Source organism: Silene latifolia, chromosome 9 (assembly GCF_048544455.1).
Source record: "Silene latifolia isolate original U9 population chromosome 9, ASM4854445v1, whole genome shotgun sequence".
NCBI lineage: Eukaryota > Viridiplantae > Streptophyta > Magnoliopsida > Caryophyllales > Caryophyllaceae > Silene > Silene latifolia.
In genome coordinates, this window is record NC_133534.1 from 22803652 (window position 1) to 22822609 (window position 18958).

General features: G+C 40.8%; 1 non-coding gene across 1 annotated transcript; it reads left to right on the plus strand.

Moving 5' to 3' along the window:
* The first annotated feature begins 17849 nt into the window (after positions 1-17849).
* On the plus strand, positions 17850-17958 carry LOC141603568 (small nucleolar RNA R71). The gene has a single exon (XR_012525434.1). It is a non-coding gene; the product is annotated as a small nucleolar RNA R71 (small nucleolar RNA).
* Positions 17959-18958: the final 1000 nt, after the last annotated feature.

Sequence of the window (18958 nt, forward strand, 5' to 3'; positions counted from 1 at the left end):
GTCCTAAATGTTTAAAAACATTCGGTGCCAGGTCGTGGATTGGATGTCCATTGTGTTCCTAGAGTCGATTCTTTTGACTATCGACTGTCTCTTGAGATTAAGGCAGTTTTTTGGGTGACTTTGGTTTCTTTCTCATGGTCTGCCGTAACAGGAGGCTAAGCAGATTTTTTCTGGGTCATTTCATACTGTGCTTACATCTGCAGGATTCGAGTTGAAGAAAATATCCAACCTTTATCAGGTTTAGTTATTTCTCAGGGCCACTCGAGGAGTTGTAACTCAAATGCATGGCCATGCTCGAATGATGATTCGTTTATCAGTTAAGTTACTCTCTAGTCGGGGAAACCACTCTTGATATTGATCACTTGTAAAATACGACCTTTGTGAATACGGATTTTGCAAATTATTTTACATTGAGTGGGAGAAATTTTAGGATATGAGAATCGGTTATCGCACATACACTTGTGAGGACAAGTGTGAGATTGTTGGAGCTTGTGTCCTCCAAAATTAGTGTGATAACATTTATAAATCTCTTATAGGTTCACAAGGGTATACTTCGTATTTTATCAGTTGATTAACGATTACTTAATAACGGTTGCCTTGCTAGAAAGTTTGACGTTATTATCATACTGATGGCGGTGATCAACTGGTCCCTAAAAGTCACACCTAAAGGATGTGTTTGAGAGATGTGATTATGTAAATGTAATCACATTGATGCCTTATATGACTAAAAGGTTAGTCCATGTATTTGACTAAACAGTTAGTCAATGTGTTGATGAGACGATTATTTAATCTAATTAAATAATATTAGCTGAGACGAATTAACTGTCAATACGTAAATTGAATATAATATGTTATATTTAATTAATGTATATAATGTTAGCTTGAACGAATTAAGATGTTAATTCGTAATTAAACGTAATCGGTTATTGTAGATACCCATATCCGTCGATATTGGAATTTATAGAGAACCCGACAAACACCCGATGATGATAGGACACATGTATTCTTTAGTTGTCATTGTCATTATTTGGGTTCGTTTTACGATGTAGAATGAGCGTTGTCGACGGAGTATTTTATTAATTTAAATGATATTTAAATTAAAGCTTTTTTTAAAGGTGAATTAATTTAATTTTATTTTGAATTTATTTTCTCAAGTTTATTGAAAATAAAATAATTTTTTGATTTGAAAAATCATTTTATGAGTGTATTTGATTTGAAAAATCATTTATTTTAATGTGTTAATCGATTTAAAAATCGAAAAAACTCGTTTTAAACACGCGTTTTGGAGCTCGATTATAGCTCGGTTTTTGAGCCCGTTTTCTTTACGAGTTGGCACGAATCTCGAGTACACTAACCAACCTAAGCCTCTACCCATACAACCCCAGTTCGAACCCCATAACCACGGCCCAAATCCCGAGCCCAAAACCCGCTCCAAACACCACTTTAACACGTACCCTCACCCCTTACTCAAGATCTATGGTTTGTGGATCCGTCTAAATACCATTGGATTACGAGAGTCATTCTAATCGAGTGATATAGGGTACAAGTCTTTATCTTTAATCACTCGTAGTCGATTGGCTTTATGCTTTTCGATGAAAGGTGTAAAGTTGACTTGAACGGTTCCAAGTTCCCATAAAACTTGGTGGCGACTCTAATTTGTCTTAATTCGATTCGAAAGAACCTCGAGTCGATTATGCCTAGTGTGGATCCCGCGGACGCAGTTCCCGAGGGCCTTGTCCCTGATTTGGCGACTCATTTGGGGAAAAGAGGACTAGTTACACTTTGTTTCTAGGGTCTTTTCCTCCGAGGTGAAACTTGAAAAGAAAGTATTGGAAAGTAAAACATTACTCATAGTGCTACGATTCATGCATAAACCCTTAAGGACTTTCCCGAGCCGTCCCAGCGTCTCTTTGTGATGCGTGGGGGGCAACGTCCCACTATGCCAGGAACTCGCACATTGCTTGCTTCCGCTCCGCCTCGTCGTGGTTCTTGATGGTGGGGATGCTCTTCTAGGTACTCTACCTAATGGCCCTTGCTCTATAAGACCCAAAAAGGATGGAGGGCATAGACCTTCTTGTATAAGACTTGCCGAGACTTAGAGATGTCTAGGAGCATACATCCTTATAACATGAGAATGACAATGTGCGAAATGAATTTCCCGAGTCTTTTCAAAAACTTTCCGTATCGATTTCAAAACCGAACTTTTGAACAACTTACTGTCAAAATAGCATGATTTTCAAAACGCGGAATGCTACCTAAATAGGACTAGATTTTTCGGCCCAAAATGAGCTTTTATAGCCGGCATGCTGCCCATTTCAAATCTCATTTTCAAATCAATCCTTCGTTTTTCAAAATCAATTCAAAATGCCTCTCGAACTTTAACCAAGCATGAAATGCGTCGAGTCGTGTCCGGGTCCTGGCCGTGTTTGGCTAGGCATGTTTCGTTCTAAGAGTCTAGAACGCGACCTTGTTGGGTCACCCAAGCTCACCTCTTGGACTTCGAGTCACGTGGGTCGACCAATTGGTCTAGGATAGTCCACAGAAACGTCCAAGCTAGGCCATTTAGGGCGTTTCACTTGAACCTATGGGCTATGTTAGTCCAATCACGGGTTTAGTCACACCGAGTCCAGTTTAGAATCGAGCTATGACAGCTTGAGTCATGTCGTTTTGTCGAGTCTAAAATGAATCGAGGTCTAAATCCAACCGTGAGTCGAACCTTTTGGTTAGTCAGTCTTAAGTCGAGTCTTTGTTTGAGTCAAGTTGGTGTCATGTCCTTAAGTGTGCAGGGGCTCTTACATTTGAATATTGACTCAGTTCGGGGTTTTCTTGTAGAAAGGCCGCCAAAAACCCGACTTCAAGCAATGGAAGATGCTGTTAACAAACTCACTGAGGCCGTGAACCTCATGATGGCCAGAATGGATGTGATCGAATCCAAGTTGGGTGAAGATTCCTCTTCATCTACCCCACCCTCGATCGATCCGGAGAAACGGTTCAAGTTCATTGAGGACCGTCTGAAACTCTCCCAGGGGAAGAACATCCACTACGAAAATGCTAGGGCATATGCCCCAGTTCAGGATAAGTTGCCCACAAACATGGTACTCACTGATATCCCAAAGTTTAAGGGCACAGAAGATCCGGTCCACCATGTTAAGGCCTATAAGTCGTTTGTTCCGCGATGACCTAGGGTGTGTCCTAGGAGTCGTTCCATCGAGTCTGTTAAGCATTTCTCATTCCAATAAAAAAGTTGCAGTTTCGTTTCCAAATATGTCTTGTTTCCAATCCTCAATCATTCCGAAACATGATAAAACGCACAACACACTCAAAGGAATCCCTGGGGTAGAAATATGTCCTGTTTCAAAATGTAAGGTACACTAGGATCCCGTGTTTGATTCCTTTACCTATTCCATGTCTGGTGGTAGAAAACCTCCATCTGAACCAATGTTTGTGACAAGCTTTTAGATGATTCTATGACGAGCCTTAACTAGCTCCTTGTTTCCCCTATCGATGATGGAAGGCAATCCTTTTCCCCATAAAACCATCCCCTCTAGCTCAAAGAGAGAAGAAACCAACCCGTTTTAACAAGGAATTGTTAGTTCTAACCAATTTAGTTGGCGAAGCCCAGTTTTCAGTGTGAATTCAATGGTAACAAGCAGTATGGGTGGAAGATCATTTTCAGGAAGAAAAAGAAAAAAGAGACGAAAAAAAGAAAGAAGAAAAAGAAAAGTGATGAAAGAAAAAGAAAAAAAGAAAAAAAAAGATGTTGAAGTTATTGCAAAAGGTTTTTGGTTGAATGTCGAAGTTACGGAAGCCAGAAGTCAAGTCAAGTACCCATAGTTGAAGTTCAATGGGCGAAGCCCAAAAGCTTAAGTAGTAACCTCTTTACCCCTAAGTCCTTCCTGAGACAGTTACAAGGGGATAGTCGGGAATTTTGAGAATCATTCCGCTTGTGTTGTTATACCTAGCCTTTAGGGTCCAGACATGGAAATTTGAACCCACATCATTTTCCAACCCATTTGCACTCGGGTTTCATCAAAACCGAGACACCTTTCCAACCACGATGTAAGCCATAACCCGTTAGCCTTAGCACCACAAAACGAACCTTCAGAATGATGGTTTACCTTACGAACCTATTTTTACCAAGCTCCACATCCCAAAGAATCAAAACCTTTTGTACCAACCCTAGACACGGGATACAACGGTACCTTACAGGCTAGAATGGGATACGACATGATACCTTAGGTGAAACCTTTGAGTGTGTACACACAATCAAAATGCCATGTTTATGCACCATGATCGAACTACGTCGGATTTGATTTCGCTCCACGCGAATACGTAGGCAGTCCTTCTGAACAAGGGATTCAATCCACTCATCCACCAAGTTATCATCTTGTCGGTTTCTTACGGGTCTTAACCAAGTCCAAATGAAGCCACCTTTGTTTGAGTCGGTTTTAGTACTCGATGTAAGCTAGGATAAGGATATAGGTTCAAATGTGTAGTGTCAAGTCTCGGAATGACTTTTATCTAACGGTTCAGGCAAAGATGCTGAGTCACATAGATGTGGGCTTGTGTTGGGAACAGAAAATATGAAAAACCCGCTGAAAAGAAAGAAGGCGTGGAAGAAAAATAGTAAAAGCCCGCTGAAAAGAAAGAAGGCGGTGGCAAGAAATGATGAAACTCGCTGAAAAGAAAGGAGGCGAGGAGAAGAGTGACAGAATGTTCCCAACAAAAGTCATGTGTGGTGTCTAAATGTTCTCATAAAATCAGTCTGTGTTTAGTGTCTGGGCGAAGCCAACGTTGTTGCTCCGTGAGTTTAATCCACCCTATCAATGCCAAGTGATCTTGATTCCCATGTGCCCTCGGGAGCACGCCCATGTCATACGATGTCTCTGTCCCAAGTCCAACGACCTTGTGATTCCCATTTGCCATCTTTTGGCGCCAGAATGGCCAATCTACATTTCTACCCCTAACAAGTCAATAATTGAATTAAAACCCGTGCACACTTGCGGTTTTATTTTCCTTTTTGTTTTACGGTAGCGGGCTACGCCCACGTTGTTTACGGGTCATACGGAGTGTCTGAGTCGTATTTCATGCTCACCCGTCAAGGTTCGATTTCAAAATGCCAAAGATTTCAGAATTCCGAAATTTCAAAAACTTTTTGCGAATTATGGGATAGATGATCCAAGTAGTGGTACATTTCAAGTCAAGGTTCAAATATCAAAGTTCAAAATCAAATTTTGGGTCGACGACCCAACATCCAAGTGATTCATTTCAAATTCAAAATTTGGGTCGATAGCACAATTATTCAAAATTTTCAACATATTCAAATTTCGGGTCGATGACCCAGTCTTTCAAACTCAAATTTCGGGTCGATGACCCAACATACCAAGTGATGTCAAATTTAAACTTCGGGTCGATGGCCCAATTATTCAAAATTTTCAAGTTCAATTTTCGGGTCGATGACCCAATCTTTCAAATGATCTAATTTTAGGATCGATGATCCAAATGTCCTTATGTGATAATTATTGCTAGTACGTTTTTGTGTTTAAAATATGGCAGGATATGCTTCAACTGGGAGCTCTAAAGTCTTCGACTTTAGAGCCATCGCAAACTGGGGGCTCTGAAGTCGTTGGCTTCAGAGACCATTGTCAAGATGAAATGGATGACATCCACTCAGAATTCAATTCAATACCAGAGTATGAAATGGAAGAATTCCGTAGCTGAAAGCAAATGATGAAAGCGGCGGCAACCTCATCGGAAAATCCCGTCCCATGTAGGCACCTGCCAGCAGATTATAAGCTTTGGGCAAGTGTCAACAGATGATGAATTTCGGACAGGTGCCAGCAGATGATAAACTTTGGGCGTGTGTCAGCAGTTGCCGAACTACGACGCGGGTTTGATTCCGTCAGAAACGGATACGTAGGCGCCCGAGGATAAGGCTCAACCCACCATTTATGCAATTTATGGGTCGATGACCAACGATGATAATTCGACGCAACAGAAGCAAGAGTTAATCCCCGACGAAGTTTCAGGTATGATCTCTTCTTATGGCTGGCGATCTTATATACGCAAGTCTAATGGACTATAAACGACCCGCGGAATCCTCAGGTCGAAAGGGACCTGGGGTATACTTTGACTTTCGCCTTGTCCAAGCCTCAGTCAAAGTGGGGGCTCTGTAGATACCCATATCCGTCGATATTGGAATTTATAGAGAACCCGACAAACACCCGATGATGATAGGACACATGTATTATTTAGTTGTCATTGTCATTATTTGGGTTCGTTTTACGATGTAGAATGAGCGTTGTCGACGGAGTATTTTATTAATTTAAATGATATTTAAATTAAAGCTTCTTTTAAAGGTGAATTCATTTTATTTTATTTTGAATTTATTTTCTCAAGTTTATTGAAAATAAAATAATTTTTTGATTTGAAAAATCATTTTATGAGTGTATTTGATTTGAAAAATCATTTATTTTAATGTGTTAATCGATTTAAAAATCGAAAAAACTCGTTTTAAACACGCGTTTTGGAGCTCGATTATAGCTCGGTTTTTGAGCCCGTTTTCTTTACGAGTTGGCACGAATCACGAGTACACTAACCAACCTAAGCCTCTACCCATCCAACCCCAGTTCGAACCCCATAACCACGGCCCAAATCCCGAGCCCAAAACCCGCTCCAAACACCACTTTAACACGTACCCTCACCCCTTACTCAAGATCTATGGTTTTTGGATCCGTCTAAATACCATTGGATTACGAGAGTCATTCTAATCGAGTGATATAGGGTACAAGTCTTTATCTTTAATCACTCGTAGTCGATTGGCTTTATGCTTTTCGATGAAAGGTGTAAAGTTGACTTGAACGGTTCCAAGTTCCCATAAAACTTGGTGGCGACTCTAATTTGTCTTAATTCGATTTGAAAGAACCTCGAGTCGATTATGCCTAGTGTGGATCCCGCGGACGCAGTTCCCGAGGGCCTTGTCCACAGTTATATTTAATTAGCTAATTATAAATATGCGATATTTATAGTTAAAGTATATATTATACGTGATTGTCATAATAAATTATTACAGACCGGTATTAATAAATCGACTGCAAGCTGTTGTGTGTAGACTTTTTAATACGGAATAAAATAAATGACAATTTATAATAATACACATTTTTATACATTTTAGATAACAACTTAAAATAAGGAGATTTTTCTCCTTATTTGAGGGTTGGAGTCACTCGGTCAAACCGAGTAAAAAGGAAGGAAAATTATCTCCCCTTTTAACTCTCTTATTTCGGTTATAATAAGGGTGTGGGAGATCATTTTTCCTAACTCTCTTTTGACCTAATATTCACTCATCAAACAAAACACAAAACCCTAAATTAATTAGTGAATTTGGGGATCGATTCTAGCAAGAACAAAAGGGCATTTCTCATATCATCTTGGGTGCAATGATTAGGCGAATATCGATTTCGATATTGTTCTTAGGCCAATTTTGCTAGGACCGAAGGTTATTTCTTAATCTCTCTATTTTGTTTATGCTATTTCATTTATGACTCGTATTCATAATTATAATTTCGTTATAATCCGTAATTTCTTAAACGAAGTATACCGATATTTCCTACAATCCTAATAATACCGTCGTTTTGTATCAAAATTAAATTTATAATTCCAAACTAAAACTATAGCTAGTGATAGTAAGGGTCGAACCACAGAGAGACAAGATTAATTTTGTTTGCTATTTTCAGTCTATAAAAGTAACAATTAAATGGGGGGTTTGAAATTGGTTGATTCTAATGACTAATTGCCAAAAATGAAATTTCTCAACAAGATAAAAAAAAGATCGGGAACTTCGGTTCACCATGGCTAAGGTCAGGTCAATAAGGTAGCAAAAGTCTTATAATACGGTCTCAGGGAATATGAGCAAGCCTTTCGATCTATGCTCAAATTAACCTTACGGTCTACTAATTCCCAATAATTTCTCAAAGCTTTCACTCAAAGGAAATTCCAAACTAATGATAATTTAAATTACTAATCTTTCAATCTAGTAAAAAGATTTATCAAAAGACAACAAGGTCGATATGGAAGAATTCATGCTAACCAAACAATCCTAATTTACGCCATGGCTCACCTTGTTCCCAATCAATAAAATTAGCTACGCATAATAAAAACTATGACAATTGTAAAATTGAAAGCAAAGAACAAGATTGACATAATTGAATTGAATTAAAGACAAAAGACAAGAGATGAATTGCTGGAATTAAATTGGTAAAACAAGAATTGAAATAACAAGAATTTAAGGAAGAGAGAATTTGCATAAAACTTACTAATTAAACTGATGAACAAAGTCAATGAATTCGGGATTTTTCGTCCCTCTTTCTTGCCTCCAACTAGATCTAAAACTGAGTTCCTCAATAATGAAAAGCATAACCTAATAAGTGTAGCTGCATTCTACTGATAAAAGATGTCAAAAGTTAATTACAAATTGGGCTTTTAAAAAGTCTAACACGAAGAATCAATATCAGCTCGCAGACTGGTCGATCGACCGGTCAGCATGGTCGATCGACTGGTGATAGTAGTCCAGTAGCGTCTGATGAAACTCCTTGGTCGATCGACTGCGGATGCTGGTCGATCGACCAGCTGAGCTGTGTATAAACACCTTCTTCTCTTCAAGAACAGCCTCTTCACTCCAAGCACGCGTCCCAAGGTGAGTGAGTACGAACCTCCTTCTTCCAAGCTTCCTTGAAGTTGCCTCCGGAGGACGATTTAGGCTTGATTTAGCTTACTTCCACTCATTCCTACAATAAATCATAGAAAATGCAAAGTAAACTGTTTCGGGAGAAATAGTAGCTTAAAGCTAACAAATACGCATGGAAATACGTGCCAAAACTGCAAATAAAGTGTATAGAATATGCACGTATCAAATCTCCCCAAACCAAACCTTGCTTGTCCCCAAGCAAGCACTATGACCCATATAAAGACCTAATGGAAAGGAGTATATCTCAGAGCTAGCTACAAGTCAATGCCAAACCGTTTAATGCACATAGTCAACTACCGCAAAGCGCAAATCAAGTGAACAAATTTATGCATATCATGGAATTAAATCGGGCGTTCGACCTTGCAAGACTCATAAATTCGGACTCTCCCGGGTCACTCTTCCCTCAACAAAGCAAATGGTAAGAATATATGTAGAAGAGAGGGAAGAAAATACAGACTCTCACCTAGACTGCGACCGACAAAACATATATGCTTGACTAGTATGAATAATGATTCTAGCTACCGTACACACGCATAACCACCGTCAAGGACTATTACATGCCGAACTATTGCAAAATTTGGATATGTGAGGCTAAGTATGAAGGAAAAGGCAAAACAAGTATGGAAATGTGAAGGTAAGAGCCATGCGAGTACCTAACAAACCATCAAAAACCATATCCCGTTCCTCCAACTCGTTATATAAACCATACCTTTAAAAGACTAAGCAACACAATATCCCAAAACAAACGCCTCCAATTCACGAAATAAGCACATGAGGCGTGTTCTCAATTCAACCAAATTATTATTTTTTTTTTCCAAATTTCTTATTATTCCTTTTTTTTTTCTTTTCTTTTTTTTTTCACTTCTGAGCTGGTGGTCAATCGACCAGTGATGGCAGTCGATCGACCACCCTGTGCAATCCAGTGCTCTCTGCCCAGGTAAACATCCTTTTTTTTCATTTCTTCTAAATTTCTTTCTTCCTTCAGGCTGAACATTAGCAAATCCTTCACTTCTCATAAGTACTCACTCCAACATTACAAAACGAAACAAATCTGCTACAATTCGACAAATTCCTCTACTACTTCCTAGTTTGGCATAATGGTAGGCTAAGTATGGGATGTTGTTAAGGGCAACTGGCAGATATGGCTTATAGTGGAGTTAATGGGGTAAAATGAGAAAGGGGAAGATGCAATAGTTCTCAAAACATACAATACCGACCACAAACCAATGCGTATAGGCAATAAACAATCAAAACTCATACACGTGCAAAACATGAAATGAAGGGAGTACTACTCTCAATCCTAAATTAACCGGTCATGAATGTCACCAGTTAAAGGCTCTATATCTCAGAAAGTATAAGTATTTTGCCAAAAGTAACGAGTCAAGTCTAATTACCCGAAATGAATTCCATAACAAAATTTGAGGAATCACTTTTAATTCTCGCTAAGTAGCTGTGAAAAGGCAAGGAATGGCATATTTGACTAATAGTGCAACATCATCATTAATAAACTCCAATCCGACTCAACTATATGCAAAAGTAAACGTGATATTTTTGATTTTTTATGAAGTTTTTCAATTTTATCTTTGTTTTTTTTTTTAAATAACACAAATGCAAGCTAAAATGCAGTAAACGTGTGACTGAAATGCAATAAAAACAAATGCAGATGCAAAAGACATATGCAAATACCCTCCCCAAACCAAAACGCACAATGTCCTCATTGTGCTCAGCAGCAAATCACCAGCAAAAATAGAGAAGAATAAAAGCAAAACAAAATAAAAAGAAACTAATAAAGAAAGATCGGAAACTCACAAAAGAATACCTCCCCAAACCAACCAAAAACGGGGAGGTCACCAGCTTCTAATCGCCACCGTCGTACTCCTCACCACTAGACTCTCCGGACCCTGAGTCATCCTCCTCGTCCGCCTCAGTAGCAGCGGCAGTGGCTCTCCTGGAAGTGGAGGCAACAGCAGTAGTAGAAGGAGGAGGTCTCCTGGCAAGTAGAGGGTACCCACCCACCGGGGGAACAAAGTAGGAAGGGTGGGTCCAGGCACCCTATGGGAGCATCCCTGTCCGAGCTAACTCCTCGTAGACTGGGTACAAGGCTAGGGCCGTGTCTAGCCTGTGCTAGTCAAAGCTCCTGCACAAATCACTCAACACACGTGACATCCCTCTTTGGTCCATGACCGGAGGGACAACCAAAGGTGTAGGTGGTCGAAAAGTGGTCGGGTAGCCGGTGGGAGCAGGAGTGTAGGAAGAGGGTGCCTGTGAAGAGGAGGTACGAGCTCTCCTCGAGGTGCTAGCAGTAGTGGTGCCCGCCCTGATAGGAAGCCTGTAGCTAGGCAAGGGCGGGCGAGCTGCCCCCGAAACAGTGGTGAGGGGCAGGACAGGAGGGTAGCCAAGGACAGGGATGGGGTCAAAGATGAAAGAATCGATCTTCCACCGTCTCCTACTATCGACCCAATGCACAGCCCTCGCGTATGCAAGGTCCATGAAACGTAGGTCAGGGTCAATAGGGGCCTCCTTTCAAGGGAAAAGTAGAACTAGACGGTTGGCGATACGTGTCACCAATCCGCCACAAGCAATAGTGGTCAAAGTGCCCTCACTAACAGTCTGAAAGTGAGCGGCAGTCAAATAAGCGATGTTATAGATACGGGCTGTCCGACTTTCAATGTTCAGATAGCCCACCAAGATAGACAGTTCGATGTTATTCACATTATTTGACTCTTTAGGGCCGAAAATGGTATTACCCATTAGCCGTAGAAAAAAACGAAGAGGGGGCAAGTGGACGGAAGTGCCCGTCCTTTTAGGCCCGTAAAAGTCACTAATGCAAGACCACATGACTCGGTGAACATCAGAGGTATCCGAGGTTTTACCCTCGAAATAGAGACCCAGAAAACCAGCAAAATCGGCTAATGTCAGGGAGTAGTTGACATTGAATAGCCGAAAGGAAATACAAGCATTAGTCTTATTTTCCGCAAAGGAAGCCGAGTTAAAAGCATAAGACGAAAATAACTCGAGGGTCAAAATGTAATATGTGAACTCACCCATGTCCACAAGACCCGTCATACCTGTCCCGTTTAGCAGGGACACAACCGACTCATAACAGCCTAATTTCTCCAAAGTAGGTTTGTGAAGAAATCGGGTAGCTGTAACTTTCATTCTCGCAGCAAAAAGAGCAAACTTAGCACGCTGAGTAGAATAAGAAAAGATAACCTGCGGATAGTCAGGTAGACTATCTGTGGTGTCCTCAATCATTAGCGGCGGACCCCGAGGCCGCTTGGCAGCGCCCTGGCTAGACTGCCCTTCAAACATGTGCTCCTTGCCTTTTGACATCTGTGCTACCTGCAAACAATCAAATTAGCAACAAGCATCCCCTAACAGTGACAATTTAAGAAAACCCGAACAAAATCAGAACTGAAAATCAAATTAGGGTTTCGAAATTTTGGGGGAAACGGCTTTAAACACCTCCTAGTTGCTAATTAGTTTCGAAAATCAAGGGGGAAAGGGTAGAACAAGCAATTAAAGCACAAAAATGACAAGAAATCAATCCCCAAAATCGATTATCCCAAATCGATTTTTCCGTCTCAAAGGCACAATGCTCGAAAATTTGGCATGAAACTTCAATACAAATCGAAAATAAAGGATGGAAGTGAGATTAGAGCATACCTTTGACGATTAAAGCAAGAAAAATCGGGATGAAGGGATGGATTAGCAAGAAAATCGCGAGAAAAGGAGAAGACAAGGGTTTGCTATTGCGTTTTCTGATTTTGTGAAAGCTTAAGGGTGAATGAATGAGAAAGGAAAGAAGACTCCCTTATTAAAATGCTTTCTGAACTCGCGCTGTGGTCGATCGACCACATTACCCGGTCGATCGACCAGTCTTCACTTGCAGTAGCTTCTGGAGTCTCGTGTATTGGTCGATCGACTATATGACCCAGTCGATCGACCAATATCCCTGCACAGTACCCTCTATTCTGTTCCTCCTCAGTCGATCGACTGAGTAACTTAGTCGATCGACTGCAAACGCTAGGAATTAAACCCAAAATCGTCAAAAATTCATTTTTGCTACTTCAATTTCCCGTTCTTCTCGCATGAAAATTCAGTAAACCACTTGACGCACTTTGCATAGAATAAATTCCTGGAAAAATTCTCAAAGGCGCACATTATTCAAACCATGAAATGCTAATTAAAAAGAAATAAATAAAGCTCAAAATGCAAATTGAATGAAATAACAAAATAAACTTCCTAATTACAAAAAGTTACAACCCGGGTTGCCTCCCGGTTAGCGCTGGTTTAAGGAGTCCAGCACGACCTTTTTACCTCACTTTGCATCATCCGATAACGGCTCGAAGTACAATACCTCGACTTTTCCAACAAATTCATCTGTTCCGTGATAATGCTTCACATATTGGCCATTAACTTTGAACCTTTCTCCAACAGAGGTCTCCAATTCAACTGATCCGAACTTTGTAACTGTTGTGACCATATAGGGGCCAGTCCACCTGGATTTCAGCTTACCAGGAAATAAACGGATACGAGCGTTAAAAAGAAGTACCTTATCGCCAATATGGAACTCGCGCTTGATGATTCTCTTGTCGTGTCAGCGCTTTGTTTTCTCCTTGTAGATCCTAGCATTGTCATAGGCCAGCAGCCTAAATTCCTCCAGCTCATTCAGCTGTGTCATGCGTTTCTCACGAGAGAGGTTAGGATCCAAATTCAATCACATATAGCCCACCAAGACTTACGCTCTAACTCAACAGGTAAATGACATGTCTTACCATAAATCAATCGGTATGGTGACATCCCGATTGGCGTCTTAAACGCGGTTTTATAAGCCCATAAGACATCATCTAACTTAAGACTCCAATCTTTCCGTGATTTAGAAACAACTTTAGCTAAGACTTCTTTCAATTCTCTGTTAGAAATCTCAACCTGACCACTAGTTTGGGGATGATACCCCAAACCTCTACGATGTTGGACACCGAATTTAGTCAATAAAGCACTAAGTTGTTTCTCTTTAAAATGCATTCCACCATCGCTAATGACAACCCGAGGGACACCAAAACGAGGGAAAATAATATTTTTAAACAGTTTAATCACGCCTTTTGCATCACAATGGGGAGTAGCAATAGCTTCCACCCATTTGGACACATAATCTACAGTTACGAGGATATATTTATTACCTTGACTGCTCGGAAAAGGTCCTTGATAATCGATGCCCCAGACATCAAAAATCTCAACCTCAAGAATGCCTACCTGTGGCATCTCATGTCTCTTGGAAATATTCCCCGATCTTTGACAAGCATCGCACTCAGCAACAAAATTGCGACTATCTGCATGCAAAGTTGGCCAATAGAAACCAGATTGGAGTACCTTAGCTACAGTCCGGGATGGACCATGGTGACCACCATAAGCTGAAGAGTGGCAAGCTTCTAGGATATCCTTCACCTCCCATTGAGGCACGCATCTCCGGATGAGACCGTCTGCGCATTCCTTGAAAACATAAGGATCATCCCAAAAGTATTGTCTAGCATCATAAGTTTAACCGCTTCTTTCTCACGCCATGAAAGCTCGGGTGGTATCCTACCTGTCACAAAGCAAAGTTAGCAAAATCAGCAAACCACGGAGGTGGATAAGACCCCGAAGTAGTAATAGCTAACGAGACTCTCATCAAAAAAGAATCATTAATAGGTAACGAATCCTCCCTTTCTCGTCACCGCAGGCGAGATAAGTGGTCGCCACCACATTCTCGGCTCCTTTCTTATCTTTGATCTCCAAATCAAACTCCTGCAAAAGGAGTATCCACCTCAAAAGCCTCGGCCAAGCATCTTTCTTAAGAAAGAGAGTCTTCAATCTTTGCATGGTCGGTATAAACAAGTAACCTTAGAACCTAACAAATAAGACCGAAATTTGTCTAAGGCAAAAACTACAGCTAGAAACTCTTTCTCAGTGGTATAATAGTTGACTTGAGCCTCATCCAGAGTTCGGCTCGCATAGTATATGGCATTCAAAGCTTTATTCTTTCGCTGTCCTAAAACTGCACCAATTGCATAATCGCTGGCATCACACATGATCTCAAATGGGAGATCCCAATTAGGCGGCTGAATGATTGGTGCAGAAACTAGAGCCTCCTTCAACCTGTTAAAAGCTAAAAGGCACTCAACAGTAAATTCAAAGACAGCATCCTTAAGGAGCAATTGTGTAAGTGGTTTAGCAATTTTTGAAACGTCCTTAATGAAACGCCGATAGAAACCAGCGTGACCAAGGAAACTCCTCACTCCTTTAACATTCACGGGAGGAGGCAATTGCTCAATCACCTGCACTTTTGCTTTGTCAACATGTATGCCCTTATCAGAAATAAGATGCCCTAACACAACTCCCTCATTGACCATAAACTGACACTTTTCCCAGTTTAAAACAAGATTAACATCTATACAACGCTGCATGACTTTATCAAGATTAGCTAAACAACGATCAAAGTCACTACCATAAACTGAGAAATCATCCATGAATACTTCCATAATGTTCTCTATATAATCAGAAAAAATCTCCATCATGCACCTCTGAAAGGTAGAAGGGGCGTTACACAATCCGAAAGGCATTCTACGGTACGCAAAAACACCCTGTGGACAGATAAAAGTGGTCTTACTCTGATCATCTGGATGAATAGGGATCTGAAAGAACCCTGAATATCCATCTAGAAAACAGAAAAATTTATTAGAAGCAAGTCTTTCAGTCATTTGGTTGACAAAAGGGAGAGGGAAGTGGCCTTTCTTGGTGGCGGCATTCAACTGTCTATAATCAATGCACATCCGCCACCCTGTCACTACTCGTGTTGGTATTAATTCATTTTTCTCATTTTTAACCACGGTAGTCCCTCCTTTCTTCGGGACTACCTGAACTGGGCTAACCCACTTGGAGTTGCCAAATGTATAAATAATACCTGCATCGAGTAGTTTCATCACCTCAGCCATAACAACTTCCGGCATCTTCGGGTTCAACTTGCGTTGACCCTGTCTGTAAGGCTTGTGGCCTTCCTCCAGCTCTATCCTGTGCATGCAAACATCAGGGCTGATGCCCTTAATATCATCCAAAGAGTAACCTAAAGCCTTCCTGTTTTTCTTAAGCACACACATCAAAGCATACAGCTGGTCATCATTAAGCTTAGAGCTAACAATAGCTGGGTACTGCTCCGTATCATCTAGAAAAACATACTTAAGATTAGGAGGAAGTGGCTTACGCTCTGGCACTTTTACCTCTACAGCATAGACAGAATCAGCTTCAATGGTATAGCAAGTGTTCACCAAATTCTCGTTGGCCAGGCTCAAGAGCATCTCATCTTCTTCCTCTGTGAGCTCGTAGCTTTCCATTGAGGCTACCAATGCACCTGGCTCCTCAAAGCATTCTCCATTTGTATTTCCGCACACTCATTTGAACCAGTTAGATCGGCTAAGGGATCCTTAGCTAAGGATTCCCTCCAATTGTAACTAACAGCCACATCAACAATATCAATGGAATAACACGTATCATCGTCGTGATCGCCTTGTGAGCAAGACTGAACTCAATGGTGTCATCCCTTACCTCTAAGGTGATGGTTCCGCGTTTGACATCTATTACAGCCCCAGCTGTATGTAAAAACGGTCTACCTAAAATAATAGGTATCTGACTGACCTCTACAATGTCCAAAACAACGAAATCGACAGGAATAAAAAACTTACCTACTCGAACGGGTACATCCTCTAGAACTCCTATAGGTCTCTGAGTCGATCTATTTGCCATTTGAACGGTAATATCAGTCACCTTAAGTCTACCAATATTTAACCTTTCGCAAACAGAATATGACATGACACTGACACTGGCCCCTAAATCACAAAGGGCCTTTCCAATTTCGTGGTTACCTATAGTGCAAGGAATTGAGAAACTACCCGGGTCCTTTAATTTGGGTGGTATATTAATTTGCGAAAGAGCATTGCATTCTTCCACAAAAGCAACATTACCATCATCACGAAAATTTCTCTTACGATTTAAAATGTCTTTCATAAATTTAGCGTAAGAGGGTACCTGGGTAATTAAATCAGTGAAAGGAATCGTTACCTCGAGATTCTGGACCATCTCCAAAAACTTACCGAACTTGCGCTCCAGCTTAGTATTCTTTAAACGCTCCGGATACGGGACTGCAACACTGGTCGTAGGATCAGTAACCTTCGGCTGCCATAAGTTTAAAACCTCCGTCAAATCATCAATAAGTGTAGAATCATGCGAATTAGTTGACGGATTTGCATCCTGCACTGGAACCCCGGTCGATCGACTGATAGGAGTGGTCGATCGACCAAACTGGCTGGGCGTGAACAGTTCCTGGACAGAAACCTCTTCGTCAGGAATCTCAGTTGATCGACTGACAATGTTGGTCGATCGACTGCTTATGCTGGGTGTGAATAGTTTCTGATCAGAAACTTTTTTATCTGACACATCAGTCGATCGACTGATAGTAGTGGTCGATCGACCAGAAGTACTGGCAATTGATCTCGTTTTTGCACCAGAAATTAAACTAGCTTCTTCATCATTTCCTGAGTCTCCTCTTGGCTTGTCGGGACCTTCATAAGAGAGGCCACTTCTGAGATTAATGGCATTAATCGTTTTAATTGGCCCTTCACATTTGCTTGAAGAATTGGCGACTTGCTTAGTCTCTATATTCTCCAACTGCTTCACAAAATTCTTTGAGGACTCAATCCCGGCTGCTTCTATATTCGCCACTTGAATCAAAAGAGTTTGGACCATTTCTCTTAATTTCGCGGTCTCATCTGAATTATGGACAGGAATTTCAACTCTTTCCTTGGAAGCTTCAGAGGCCTCGAGCTTCTCGAGACGGGCAGTAATAGAAGTAATGAGTGTCACAACAGTACCCATTTCATCACTTTGCTTCCGTGAATTTCCACGTGAACTCCCAAATTCAGCTCTATGGACCGCCATCTCCTCAATAGTGTTCCAACCTCTATTCTGACCGGTATTGTTTTGGAATTTACCATTCGCAGCTGCATCCAGGATGACCTTGTAATCATCATATAAAGCATTGTAGAATAAGTTGCAAAGATACCACTGCTGGAAACCATGGTGAGGGACAGCTCGGACCAAACCTTTGAAACGTCCCCATGCCTCACAAAAGCCCTCATAGGCTCCTTGCTGGAAATTTGTGATTTTACTTCTCAAGGCATCAGTCTTTGAAAGTGGGAAGTACTTCTTGTAGAAGGCTAATGCTAGAGATGTCCAATCTGTGACTCCGGCTGCTACCCTATCAAGGTAGCGGTACCAATCTCGTGCCGAATCCTTCAAGGAGTATAAGAACATCACCCCCTTTACCTCATCCTGAGTCACCCCAGCTGGTATAGGTATGGAACAGCAGTAGTCTGTGAAAATTTCCATATGCTTCAAGGGGTCCTCATCTGGTAAACCAGCAAACTGATTTCGCTCCACTAAATTGATATAAGAGGAACGAAATTCGAAGTTACCGGTAGTAGGGGTAGGTAACTGGTGCCCCTTTGGAAGATGGTGTTCCTTTGGCTGAAGATTATCATATATTGTAGCCATATTCGCAGAACAGAGAGTACTCAAGCCTTCCTCTCAAAAACCTGTCTTCTAACTGTGCAAAAGCAAAACTAGAAGCAAAGGTAAGCAACGGCCTCAAGGAACCAAAGTTCCTTGAGACAAGAAAAAAAAATAAACTAAGTATCCCCGGCAACGGCGCCAAAATTTGATACCGTCGTTTTGTATCAAAATTAAATTTATAATTCCAAACTAAAACTATAGCTAGTGATAGTAAGGGTCGAACCACAGAGAGACAAGATTAATTTTGTTTGCTATTTTCAGTCTATAAAAGTAACAATTAAATGGGGGGTTTGAAATTTGTTGATTCTAATGACTAATTGCCAAAAATGAAATTTCTCAACAAGATAAAAAGAAGATCGGGAACTTCGGTTCACCATGGCTAAGGTCAGGTCAATAAGGTAGCAAAAGTCTTATAATACGGTCTCAGGGAATATGAGCAAGCCTTTCGATCTATGCTCAAATTAACCTTACGGTCTACTAATTCCCAAGAATTTCTCAAAGCTTTCACTCAAAGGAAATTCCAAACTAATGATAATTTAAATTACTAATCTTTCAATCTAGTAAAAAGATTTATCAAAAGACAACAAGGTCGATATGGAAGAATTCATG